The sequence below is a fragment of the Podarcis liolepis genome, assembly GCF_965112155.1.
Source record: "Podarcis liolepis genome assembly, chromosome: 3".
NCBI classification, from domain to species: domain Eukaryota; kingdom Metazoa; phylum Chordata; class Lepidosauria; order Squamata; family Lacertidae; genus Podarcis; species Podarcis liolepis.
This window is the reverse complement of record NC_139557.1, coordinates 7,894,131-7,908,261: the sequence shown is the minus strand read 5'-3', so window position 1 is coordinate 7,908,261 and position 14,131 is coordinate 7,894,131. Positions and strand designations below refer to the sequence as shown.

Below are 14,131 nucleotides of genomic sequence, written 5' to 3'. Positions count from 1 at the left end.
ATCAAACAAATTTTGCTGTCAAACAAAAAAGATCAATGTTATTGTTAATTGTCCTACTTGATGAATTAAATAGAGTATTATTCACCCTTTCTAATTAAACTATCAAGAAAAACATACATAACACTTCAAGAATGGGCTACTCTTTTATTCACAGCTGTTAGCAAACACTGTACATCTGATTTGTGATTAAGATACAAAGAAGGAACAATTATAGTCAGATTAATTAAACAAACAAAAAGGATCTGGGGACAAAGGGTGAAAAAATAAGATGGGCATTGCATTAAAATGCACAAGAGAGAGAATATAATTTCCTATGTATGCCAACACCTTGCAGAATAGAAATATTTAGCGCCCAAGTTCTGGAAAAGCCCAAGAAAACTTAAAAGCAATTTCATTGAAGGACTTTTCTTTGTGATCTTTGTAGCTGAGAATGAATATGGACTTAGGTTGTGTCAGGGAACTGACATCGGAGCTAGAGGCGGAGGGAAGGCTCTCAGATGATGCTGGAGAAGGGCCCAGCAGGGAGAGAGGCAGCTCCGCAGATGGGGAAGCAAATCAGCGCAACACCAGGGATATAGAGGGGCTGATGGGGGAATCGGCGAGAGGGCTCCAGGACTCTTCACCGGACACCAGCGGGGAGAGCACGGGTCCTCCGCTACCCACACCCACCCTGCGCAGAAGACTTCCGCGCAGAGAGAGTAGGAGGAGACTGGGTGTCAAACAACTTTTATGTTGGAAAAGATTTAAGAAACGCCCACTGACGGACTCTGCTAGCGACTGAGGCAGCCACGAAGTGAAGGGCTGCCCAGACTGAAAGGTTTAGCAAGGCAACAAAGCCTGGAGAGGCGGCAACTTACGCACGAGCAACCCATACAGGTAGCATTTGAAAAGCAAGGAGCTTTGAAACGCTCATTATCAGTTTAGCACAGGATAGTCCAGTTCTCTTTTTGTACATAAAACATCATTTTCTTCTTCTTTCCTTTTTCTAAATTTGCATAAGAAGCTTTTGTGGTTTGAAAGATGCATTTGTCATTGTAGAGAACCGGCACTGCTCACTGTGTGTGTGTGTGTGTAATGGATATCTGTACTTGAGATAAAGATGGGAGAAAAATGCTAAATTACTGGATGCAACTTGAGTAAAGCACACATATCCAACCAAATGAATATTTAGCATATGGAGAAAACCCCCACAAAGGGTTGGCATTTTCCATTGAGGGTCTTGCTGTTTCAGTACCTGTGACACACATCCCTTGTTGCTATGCCTTGACTAGATGCTCAGGCTGAAGAGTGGGAGAAGCTGATTTTATTGTGGCTGAAAGTTGTATATCCTTTGAGCATTGCAGGAATTATAACTTTATTCAGGACTGGTAGCAGATCCAGTATTGAGAAGAGGAACATGTAGGGAAGTTTTGTTAATGCTGTTGTTGTTGAATAGAACATCCCTATTTTCATCGAGCAGAGACATCACCTTGCCAACAAAGGTCCGTATAGTTAAAGCTATGGTTTTCCCAGTAGTGATGTATGGAAGTGAGAGCTGGACCATAAAGAAGGCTGATCGCCGAAGAATTGATGCTTTTGAATTATGGTGCTGGAGGAGACTCTTGAGAGTCCCGTGGACTGCAAGAAGACCAAACCTCTTCATTCTTAAGGAAATCAGCCCTGAGTGCTCACTGGAAGGACAGGTCCTGAAGCTGAGGCTCCAATACTTTGGCCACCTTGTGAGAAGAGAAGACTCCCTGGAAAAGACCCTGATGTTGGGAAAGATGGAGGGCACAAGGAGAAGGGGACGACAGAGGATGAGATGGTTGGACGGTGTTCTCGAAGCTACCAGCATGAGTTTGACCAAACTGCGGGAGGCAGTGGAAGACAGGAGTGCCTGGCGTGCTCTGGCCTATGGGGTCACAAAGAGTCAGACACGACTAAACGACTAAACAGCAACAACAAATTTTTATCGAAGAAATGTTGGAGGGTGTGCTCTCCCAAAATAGAATATAGGTTTCTGTTTGTGGCTTACTGTGGCTCCTTCAGGCTGCACTTCTAGGGCAGAGCTGAAAAAGTAAGTTCCTAAAGAGATTTAGCTCCAGGAACACAGTGCCTTTGCTGTGCCCTTATTACAGTTTGAGCCAGATGCTTTGAAATAAGTGTTGTGGTGGTACTTATCCTCTCCCCGCACAGCTGCCTAACTTGCTTCAGTTGTGGAGCCTCCTTTTCCCAGTTATGGGATGACACTGAAATGCAATCAATACACAAAATACTTGATTAACCAAGAGTTTTACCTTTGAAAAATTATAACTTGCTCTGTTACCTTAACAGTGCTTAGCAGTACAGTATCTCACACGATTTTCAAGTCCACGTTCCGCTGGGTGTGTTTTTCACTTGTAGTGGCTGAGGCTGCTTCCTCTAATGGCTGAAGAAATGGAACATTACACCATTTAACGGTGTGGGTCACATTAATCACAGAGAATTCTTTTAATGTCTCAGAAGTAACTGTCAGACTGGACATACTGAATCTATTTAAACTAAAGCATGCCATTTTTTATCTACAGTGATCTTTAATTCACATAAAAGGGTCAAGAAAATGTGATTAAGTGACAGTTTTAAAATGTACTATAATATTAAATAGCTTGATTAAGTGACAACTATAAAATGTAATACAATATTAAGTATCTGGCTATGTCCCAAAAGAACTTTAAAGTATTTTAAATGGTTTGGGAATTTTCTAACCCATTTGGACTTACAAAAGAATAATTTTCATAAATAAAAACATGTGAACCCTCCCAAAATGTATATATGTACTCAGAACACCACCCTAGACATCAGATCATGTCTTGTCAAGCAACGTCTAAACTAATTTCAAGTATAGCTGCATATTCCTCATATGCAGCTGAAATGAATTCTAAGTCTGTATCATTTGCAGTGACAAATTCATCCTGTTACCTTTTGCTCTTACTGTACATTCCTTCTTAGCACCTTTGTACTGCTCTGCTCTTCCCTCGTTTTCTCTGCCCCAGTACTGAAATGTAAGACCTTTGCTTTCTCGTTTTTAAACTTTAAAACACATAACTTTATTCGTATTTTCAGCAGAAATGTTATAAAATGAACTCCTGCTCAAGTTCCTGTTGATGCAGAAGGGACTGTATCTTCTGACTGTAGGACTGCCATTTCAGAAAGGATAAAGGGAATAACTTTCCTCTTTAACCCATGTATCAGACCATGTCTGATTATTCTGCAGGAGTTTTTGTATCTTAAAATGTGCTATTATTTTGCAAGGCAACTTCGAGTAGGCATTCTGTCTTTGCTGTGAATCTCCATCCCCTGGTCTTAAAATCGGTTTGCCTCGTGGAGGCATATACTACAATGCGATGACTCTCTTATTTTTCAAGTCTCAATTATGCATGTTACCAGATTGCAGTTGAACATAAACATAGAAGTTAATTGGGATTTGTTATTTTCGGGAATATTGGGAAATAACAAAGTAAAAAGTAATAAGCAAGACAAGAGTTGTACAAGATTATGATTCTAGCTGGTATGGCAGTTATTGCTTTGGGATGGAAAGAAAAGGCCAAATGGAATATGGAAAAATGGAATGATTATGTTTTTGAATACGCACAATCAGAAATATTCACACAGATAGTGGCAGAGGATAGATGGGAAAACAAATGCCAAAGAATCACAAATAAATGGGCATTTTACAGGGACTGGATAGAAAGAGGGGAAGCCAACCCTAACATACAAGCTCGAATGAACAGACTGTGTACATGGATAAAGATATGAAGAAGGAAGGCCTGATGGGGGGGGAGGGCTGGAGTGGGGGGGAGGTAAACCGGATGGTATTTTGAATGGATTTTTTATGTAAGCCCTTTTTCAGAAACCATATATATTAATGCTATGTAGATATGCACTGTAGTATGAATGAATTGTGTTTTGTATTATTTGTTTATAGAATATATATATAATAATGTTATGTTACTAAGCAAACAGTTAAAAAAAACCAAAAGCAGATTGCTTCTGAACAATTGCCCCTTATGGGCATAACATCAAACTGGGGTGCACCTTATATGCACAAGAAGTAGTGAGCCTTGTCCTCTGCTGTGTCTGAAAGATGTTTGGAACTTTTTTTGCTTCCTAATCAGTGTTCATTTCATTAAAAATTTGTAGGGAACGTCAGAAGGACCCTGCTGCAGTGGTGTAGTGTGGGGGGTGCAGGGGGGGCCGACTGCACCGGGCGCAACATCTGGGGGGCGGCGCTTTCACTCTCAGCTCTCTGCCCCTACCTGGCTCACTCACTCTCTCTCACTGCAGTGCTGGCTGTGCGAATCCGATCCGAGCCGCTGGGTCGCCGCCCACTGTGGAGGGGGTGGGTGCCAGGCGTGCGGTGCGGAGAGAGAGCGAGGGACTATCTGGGGGAGGGACAGTGCAGCGGCCGCCCAGCGCAGCGCTGAGCGCGGGAGAGAACCACACCAGAACCAGACCAGGCAGCAGCAAGAAGAAGCTGGCAGCGGCGGCAGGTTAGGGGTTAGGGGGCGCAAATTACTTGCCTTGCCCCGGGTGCTGACAACCCATGCTACGCCGCTGCCCTGCTGCACCAGGCCACAGTCCAGCGCCCTGTTTTCACAGTGACCAATCCTGTGGGAAGCTCTCAAGCAGTGTTTGGGTGTGACGGCCCTCTTCTCACTTGCAGTTCCCAGCAATGGGTAAGCAGAGACATACATTTTTATTTTAGTATGAACGTTGCTTTGTTCGATAAAGGCATTGATCAAATCATGGTTTACGATCCTGGGTAGCTAACAAACCATGGTACAAACTAACCAGTTTTCTGAGGAGGAATGTGAGCATGAGGTTTGCTATTCTTTAAAGCTTTGTGGGCAATCAACCACTACAGCAACAACCTTGTAACAGTAACATAATTTTGTGTACTATCTACTCTTTTCCACCTTTATCTCCAGCTCTATTGCCAGTTCCTGAATCCCTGCTTGGCATCGTAAAACCTTGTTAGTTGCTAAGCCCCCAATATTGCATAACTGGAAAGTGAAGCATCCCCCAGATACATAGAATTCTGGATAAAAGAGCTATTCATGAGAAGATTGTGTTTTTAAACAGCATAGAAAATTAGCTTCCTTTGATCACACCCAGTTTCCCTTTTAAAAATATTTATTTCTTTATAATGCATGAAAGGGAGACACAGTGGAAGCTGGACACAATATCCATCAGCTGCTCTCTTTCCATGAATTTTTCAATAAAGTTGTCTGTTAAATCAAAAATGTGGAGACAGATGCAAAGTTACCCATCAGTTATCTAATGGAGTGAGAGCATAATTAATCAGATATAACACCTAGGAATAATTGGTGCAGAAATGTATTTCCCAAGGTGGCAACGTTGGTTTCTTCAGGATGTTGAGTCAACTTGTATTAATCACATCATAAAATTAGTGCCAATTTGTCTTCGCAACTTTCGGATTTCTTGCAGGTTACCAGCTTATCATTCAAATGTGCTCTTTCTGATGGGGACAAGGAGAATATTAGCCCAGAGATCAGAAATCACATAGTCAAACAGACAAACTAGCAGGGCAAGGGGAGGGAAAGAAATTCCATCCCTGATCAAAGACAAATTACTCACATGGATACTGGGATGTCATGTCATTAGAACATAAAGCACAGGGTCCCCTCAGCAGGTGTGACAAAATTAGTAATGTGGTTCAAGCTGAAATTAATGCAAAGCAGTGGTATGAATACGCTGTCATGTTAGTGTGTGATCACAACTTTCCGTTTGGGCCTTGTAAGCATACTAACAGCAATGTCGTTGCTATAATGTTTTTCGGTATGGTATAGTATTTGAAGATTTGGTCTTAACCTAGTTATAACTTTTGTTTGTCTGCTTTCCTCACAACCTTCTAGTCTTTGTTGAGAAGCTTCCTTCAACTGTGCCAAATGGCACCTGGACCCCATGGATTAACTTAAGGCAGGAGACTGAAGGCAGTAGGAAACTACAACTAATCCAGAATGCGGCAGCTAGACTGGTGACTGGGAGCGGCCACCGAGACCATATAACACTGGTCCTGAAAGACCTACGTTAGCTCCCAGTACGTTTCCGAGCACTATTCAAAGTGTTGGTGCTGACTTTGAAAGCCCTAAATGGCCTCGGTCCCATATACCTGAAGAAGCATCTCCACCTCCATCGTTCTGCTCGGACACTGAGGTCCAGCACCGAGGGCCTTCTGGTGCTGCCCATGGCTTCCCCCACCATCATTTAAGGCAGCCCAGTGGGCCACAGCACAGCGGGAGTTATGCAGCATTTGGATATTCCGCAAAAAATGAAGGGTATCTTTTTCTACGCCACGGTGGCAGCAAGAGTTCTTATTTCAGCAAAATGGAAGAGTATTGAAATTCCCTCTATACATGAATGGATCCAAAAGCTGACAGAATATGCTGAATTAGATGGCCTATCAGAAAAAATAAAGAATAAATCAAAACAGGAATTTGTCTCAAAATGGGAGGTTTTCAAAGAATATTTGAAATAGAAATATAGTAGTTTAAACTCTGTCGCAGCATTCGAGGAACTTCAGTAATAGTTGCAAGTTAGACATAAGATATATTAAGAAAAAGTTAAATGATGAGAAAAGTGTGTATTGGCAATAAGTAATATGAAATTGAAATAAGGAGTAGACGGGAGGTCGGGTCTATAGTGTTAAGACCAACTTATGTTTTATTGTTTCTTAAGAAAATTTTGTGTTTATTGTTATTCCTGTGTGTAATTCTGTATCTGTGTTTGCTCTTTCTTTTCTTTTCTTGCTGTATCAATAAAAAAATTAAAAAGGAAAAGAAAATAAAAAAGAAAACCGCTGTCATAGTATGTACGTTCTTCCCATTAGTATCACCATGTTAGGCCAAAGGTTCTCAATGAGCTGGTCTTTTTAACTGATGGAGTTTTTTGTGGGAGGATTAATAATTGAAAGGAGCATAAATTTCTTGTCATTTCTGAAGCAGGGGCAGGGGGTGCAAGGAAGGAATGATATGAAACTCCCCAGCCCAGCTTTCAGCTCTTGTGCAATTGTTTGGCTGTCTTCAGCTAGAACTCCAATAGCAGAAGCAGCAAGATCTTATTTTTTGGTTTTGTCGTCTGAGTCTGCCTTATCATCAAAGAAATACCTGTTCGTTCCTTTACTAGGAGAAATCTCTGGCATACACAATTCCGCAAAGAATTCTTTGGCTTCTCCTAGTGAAGCAACCTAATGATAATTATAAGGCAACCTAATTATTCCTGGCTAAGATTTTAACCAAGGATACCCATGTTCACGGAAGGGACGCGGGTGGTGCTGCGGGTTAAACCACAGAGCCTAGGACTTGCCGATCAGAAGGTTGGCGGTTCGAATCCCTGTGGCGGGGTGAGCTCCTGTTGCTCGGTCCCTGCTCCTGCCAACCTAGCAGTTTGAAAGCATGTCAAAGTGCAAGTAGATAAATAGGTACCGCTCCGGCGGGAAGGTAATCGGCGTTTCTGTGTGCTGCTCTGATTCGCCAGAAGCGGCTTAGTCATGCTGGTCACATGACCCGGAAATTGTACGCCGGCTCCCTTGGCCAATAAAGTGAGATGAGCGCCGCAACCCCAGAGTTGGTCATGACTGGACCTAATGGTCAGGGGTCCCTTTACCTTTACCTTTACCCATGTTCACGGCTTATACTCTTCGGGGACTTCCAAACTGCATTCACCCTGGTATGTTTTCAGAGCAAGTTTTAGGCCACATTTCCAGCACATTTTCCTTATTTACGAAAGGAAGCAGGTTTGTTGCTCAAGACCTCCCACAACTTGATTTTATCAATATGTGATCGAATCCCACCCCAAAAATAGCAACTGTACTATAACAACTTTATACTACAGAATATGCTTTACAGATGGAATGCTGAACCATAGGTTAAGTTTCCTATGCAGCCAATTTTGTACTTATATTTTGCTTGCAAATTTACTATATTTTCAATTTTGGCAGCAAAGTAGGCTAAAATAAAACGAATGTCTTTCATGCTCAATGCAAAAGAATCAGCCCAATTACATAGAAAGTATATCAATATTTAAAATTCATTATAAAAACAGAAAACTACTGCATAATTTTGGTGAGCAAGATTTCATTTACAGCATTTTGTGCCAGCTTTTGCAAGAGAAATAACCTCTCTCCTTGAAGGCACCTAAGAATGTGTCATTAGTTGAATATGGAAGCAGAAAATAATAAAAATGGCATTAAACTTTTTTTTTTGCACAATTTCTCCCCATTTATGTTTCTTGTGTGCATGGATTGCACGTCCACTTTTGATTAATTACAGTATCCTAGAACATTGGTGGCTGATTAACTCCATCACGGACAGGAGAGATTATAACACTTTGAGACAGAGAATAAGCTATATCCAGAAAGGTTACCCCTCCTTGCAAATAAAGCTTAGTATATGGGAGATATGTCCCTGTGCCTCAATGTAAAAAGATGGAGGTTAGTACTAATTTTGCTATTGCTTTATGCAAACTAAGAACAAAGCCTGCATTTCTATGGCATTTTCACCCCATCTTTGTCCCAAGTTCTTTGCAAGAGATTGACCGAAACAAGCAGTTGATGAACAATGTGGGCGATAAACTGCCAGATGTTCTCTCAGCATGCAAACTAGGTTTACGATCTTCTTTTCAATAAATGTATATCTTCCACCTTTACTATATGTGCAACATACTGGTAAGCTATTTAAATCAGGTTTTTATGGGGAGGAAATCTGCATGCTTGCCAGGAGCTTACAACCCATCCAGAAGGAGTCCCCCAGCATTTTTAGGTAGTGTGAATATCCTCCTGCACTCTAAATTTCTCCAGTAACACATAAATTCCTACATAAATTCCACAGTGGACACTAACAGAAAGAGAAGGGGCTAGGCTGTTTTCCACTCTGCCCCCTCCTTTGGTGTTCATGAACACAAGACTATTGCCTGACGATAGTTTTTTGAACTTTCATGAAAGAGATAGAGAAAAGTCTCTTGGGTCGGCTTCGCTTTGTATCTATTGTCTCCTTGTGGCTTCTTTTAAAATGGGAGGATGGACTTTTAAGTCTTTCGCTGTTTGTCTTTCGACAGTGGCATATATGCAAGAGTTCTGTTGAAGGGCTAGCATGCCACAACTAGATACAAAAGTACAAACAGTAAATCTGCCCCATTTTCGTTTAGAATGCAGCACCAATATGAACAAACAGGGAATAAAACTCTCCCTGTGTGTGCTCTTAGTTTTATATAAGAAATTAAACAGTATCTCCTATCTGACCTTAAGGAAATAGTTTCATCATCGCCATTTATTTCAAAGCAATTCCAAACCACTTATTTGTTAAAATAATCCGTAAGCACAAAAATATAAAACATCAATATAAAAACTTAAAACATAAAATATGCATCAATGTACAGCGTCTAGCATTAATGGTCAGGAAAAGCCAGAGCAAAAAAGTAAGTCTGCAACAGAGATCTAAAATTCACCACGGACAATGCATCCCAAATAGCAGAGGGAAGGACATTCTAAACAACGGCTCAATGTCAGAAAATGCCTGTTTACAGATCACTGCCTCACAGAATCATAGAGTTGGAAGAGACCACAAGGGCCATCGAGTCCAACCCCCTGCCAAGCAGGAAACACCATCAGAGCACTCCTGACATATGGTTGTCAAGCCTCTGCTTAAAGACCTCCAAAGAAGGAGACTAAAGATATGAGAGTCTGCAGAATATGGTCCCCCCAGTAAAACCTCTCCCTGTGATTTTAATCATCTAACAGGTCTGTAAAGGGGAAGATGATCATATATAAATGTAGAAATATGTAGAAAAATGATATTACATTTGCATTGCTCCAACCACACCTGGTACTCTAGTCTGTGTGGTCAGTTATGTAGTAACACAAACTATTCCTCATACTTTATTGCAGAGCTTTTCAACCTTTTGGGTCCACGGCTCCCTTGACCAACTGCATTCTTTCTGCAGCACCCCTGTGGGGCTCAGGAGCCCAGTTGTGTCACCCCTTGGCTGCAGAGCTGGCAGCCCCTCACCCCTTTTGGAACACCCACCCTGTGCTCTCAGCCTCATCTCCCCTCTCTTTGGGAGTCCTATGGGCAGCCACAGCTGCTGCCCCTGGTCTCTGAACTTCCCCCCAGCCCCAAAGACAGGGTTCAGTCTGACCCGTGTGTCACCACTGAGGGGGGTGACAAAATACCTGGCGGCACTCACCGCGGGGCCTGCAGTGCGCCTGAGCCACGGCGTCTGTCCTGGGAAAGATGTGGTGGCTGGGGCCCACACAGGCTCTGTACTGCCCAAACAGTTCGCCCGCTGCCTCCCTCCCAGCTGTAGGTCAGCTAAGTGGGAGGAGGCAGACAGACTGGAGGCCCTGCGGTGTGCCCTGCCCCACAGGTGCCCGAGCGGCTTCCTCCACCGCTGGCCTCCTCCCACTGTCCCACAGAGGCCTGGGAAGCGCCCCCTGGCCAGCCCAAGAGGCACCATTCACTTGGAGAGCTTGTAGCTAGGGCTGCTGCAACGAACAGCTGTGCAAGCCAGCCAGACATTACCTTGCAAAAATTAGGGCGTGCAAAAAAAATAAATGATGGTGCATTTACAGTCGCCAACAAATACTTTTTTGGTTTCAAGGTTTTGAAAAATGAGTTGCGCATTAGATTTGCGTTGATACAGTCAATTAGTAATCAGCAGACTTTTCTGCCCTTTTCATAGCATCATAGAATTTTGTAGAGTTGAAAGGGACCCCGAGGGTCATCGGCCACCAACCATCCAAAGGAGCTAGCCAAGACTGCAGGCTGGGCAAGTTTTTGCCCTTCCCTCCTTTGTTAAAACACCAAAGTCTAGTTCAGGTGTTTGGGTGCCTCCGCATGGAAAAGTGCAGATTCTCCTCGGTATCAAATGTTCAAGAGTTAAGGTAAAGGTACCCCCTGACTGTTAGGTCCAGTCGCAGACGACTCTGGGGTTGCGCACTCATCTCGCTCTAAGCCACTTCTGGTGAACCAGAGCAGCACACGGAAAGGCTGTTTACCTTCCCACCAGAGCGGTACCTATTTATCTACTTGCACTTTGACGTGCTTTTGAATTGCTAGGTTGGCAGGAGCAGGGACCGAGCAACAGGAGCTCACCCTGTCACGGGGATTCGAACCACCGACCTTCCGATCGGCAAGCCCTAGGCTCAGTGGTTTAACCCACAGCGCCACCCGTGTCCCATTCAAGAGATAATATTTTCATAAATAATACCTGGGAGAGATGTCCGCATTAAGAGAGAATATTCTAGTTTATTTTACATTGGAAAGTATCACCATTTGTTTATCAAGTTCTCACGTCGGATTGGGGGGGAAAGTGAGAGATCATCTGCCTGCCACACTTAAATCCCACTGTTCCTCCAGAGACCTCACATGTGGTTCCTAAGCAGAAAAGTGATTTGAGATCCTGCATCTAATGCTCTTACAGACACCATCCCTTTAGTTGGCCGTGTGAAGTTAAAGAACATCCAGATTTCTCATTCCCTGCCCCCACTGACATGCCATGTTTTACACATGCTTCTACCTTCTCTGATAATAGAGCAACAAAGAAAACAGTTTGCCAACCCCAAAAAGAACAAAATACTCTGAGCACATGCGGATTCACATTTTAAACTCACTTGAATCATCATGACTAAAGGAGTAAAATGGAATTTGCATCTGCTGTCCAGATGCTAAGTACATTTGCTTGGGGGTATGCGCAGGTTTGTTGTAGAACAGTGTAGTATATATATTTTAAGTAAAAAGAATAAAATGAGCACTGTTGCCATGCGCATTCCTGGCCAACCACCTCCAGACTATGAGAAGAAACAAGCAAACCATGTTGGGGGTTTTCATGTCACAATAAACCACAGCATGGCTTGTTTGAGCCACGCAGGCACTGCTCGTTGGTGGGTGGGTGAAGTTGCGTGGGAGGAGAGAGGCACGATCCTGATTCAACTATGGTTTAAGACAAACTGTGGCTTATCATGTCATGCAGAGCACCAGGCCAGTTCCCTAAAATGCTTCCCCAGAATGTGCTGGAACATGCAGCGAGTCTCCTTTGTAAGCGAAAGAGGTGTGTTGGGGTGTGTGTGTGTATCTCTGCACGTACATATCTATCTTTCATGGGAAGACAGTTCCTGAAAACAAGCTCTGGTGCCTTTTAGCTTACTGCAGCAGCACAAATCATTTGCTTGCTGGGTGCTTCTTTCAAAACCTGATGAACGTGGTGCTGGTTTTCTCTGTGCATATTGCAATATTCTTGGGGCTGAACCATTTTTAGGTTCATATGGCAGAGCTGTTTTGGGTTCCAATATACTGCCTACAGTAGTCACACATGGCTGGGTTGAGAATCAGAACTGCCTGTGGAGCTGGAACATGCTGGAATATGAAACATGCCAATACTGCTATCAATTAGACAATGACCCAGAAATTCTTGGAAGAATGGTTTTTCAGCTCAATTCAGCCTCCAGGGTATATAGCCCTATCATTGGGTCTCCACTGATTCTATGTTGGAAGCTGGAACAACTGGGGAATGAGCCAGAGGAAGATTTGGGAGGACAAAGAAATTTAATTACTGTCCCTAAGAGAAACAAATCGCTCAGTTAAACAAATGAATAATCAAAGCTCTTGGCCAACTAACTAAGCAGTGATTTCAGTTGAGACACTGTGGTTAGGTTTATTATTTGTTTCTGGGCCAAAGTGTTATCCAGACAGATGTACTAGTAGTTTGGTTTCCATAATAAAGGTTGTACTTGGGGAAAATATTTTAATGACATCTAGCTACTTTTCCAGGCCTCCATTTCTCCATGTCATAGGACCACCATTTGTGTCTGTTGACCTTACCAACCCCTCCCTGTCCTTTCTGAGTCTTATGAAGAACATTAAACTTGCAGATGCAATTATTGTATAATAAAGTATTGATTTCCTGAAAAACCCTCTAACATTTTCTTTTTGGAATTAGCATTTAAGAATTAACCACAACCAGCCCTAAAATGAATTATAAGGCCCTTAAATTCTGTAATACATATCCGTTTCCTCCTACTAAAGCATCCAAAAATACCAAGTTTGTATCTTGGATCCAGAACACACATTGTTTAATTTCAGTGAAGCCTAAAACAAGAAACATCTACACGTAAAGATGGTATGAAATCAATGTTTTCAAAATGCATCTCAATATCTCTCATGCTGTGATTGATGGTTATGTTCATTTACTCAAAGGTTTAGCTATCAGAAGTTTCCCTTTCCTCTGACAACCTTATACATCCCCCCCCCCCCAGTAATTTCTATTTTTTGCCGCAGTGTCTCTTAGGAAGGCTAGATGTGGTCAGCTGCAGGCATCGGAGCAAGTGAGGCATTTGTTGCTCCATTAGATGTTTGTGATTTCAGCAGCACGAGTCTCATGGGTATGGGATGGCTTAGCTTTACTCTTCTCCCACAAGCAAAATTTCTCAACAGAATCTATCCTATCAAAAGCACGGTCCTAGTTTCCGGTTGCAGATTTACTGTGCAGCAAGCTTGAGGGTAACACTTTCAAGGGCATCAAAATAAGTGGTACTGATACAATCACATGGAGGAATAATATAGCAGCTGGCACCCCATAAATATGTAAGTGAATATATTGTTGTGAGCTTGATCATTCAATCTCTGTAAACGGTCAGGGATTTAAACCAAAGAGCCTTTGATAGTGGGGAATAGCAGTTTCTCCAGCCTCTGGAATATAGTACCCATCAGAGTTTAGAGAAATGACAGAGCTATAAGGGCTGGCAGAGAAACAAACTAGAGTAGGGTTACCAGACATTCCTGGGGACAGTCCCCGGATTCACCAATCTGTTCCCGGATAAATATGTCCCTGGAATGTCCCCAGATTTTAATTAATGTCCCCTAATTTATGCCTGGGGACTTCCAGTGAGGCAACATGGCGCGTGCCATGGCAGTGAGCAGCACCGGAGGTCCCAGTCACGTCAAAGTTCCAGCCAGCCAATCCGCTGGTGGCGCGGGGGGGGGGGCTATTTAAACCGAGGCACGAGCCAGAGAGCTTCCTTCTGGCTCGCTTCCTTGATCAACGCTTGTGGTGATCACACAGGAAAGTGGTGGCAGCGAATCGTCTATTAATCCCTGTG

General features: G+C 42.9%; 1 long non-coding RNA gene across 1 annotated transcript in view; it reads right to left on the bottom strand.

Moving 5' to 3' along the window:
* Positions 1–990: 990 nt before the first annotated feature.
* Positions 991–14,131, bottom strand: part of LOC310703227 — a 38,779-nt gene continuing 25,638 nt past the window's right edge. The window contains exons 3-4 of the long non-coding RNA XR_014524013.1: positions 5,617–5,700; positions 991–5,497 (exon numbers count right to left, since the gene is read on the bottom strand). This is a non-coding gene — a long non-coding RNA (uncharacterized lncRNA). The remainder of the gene's footprint in view (positions 5,498–5,616; positions 5,701–14,131) is intronic.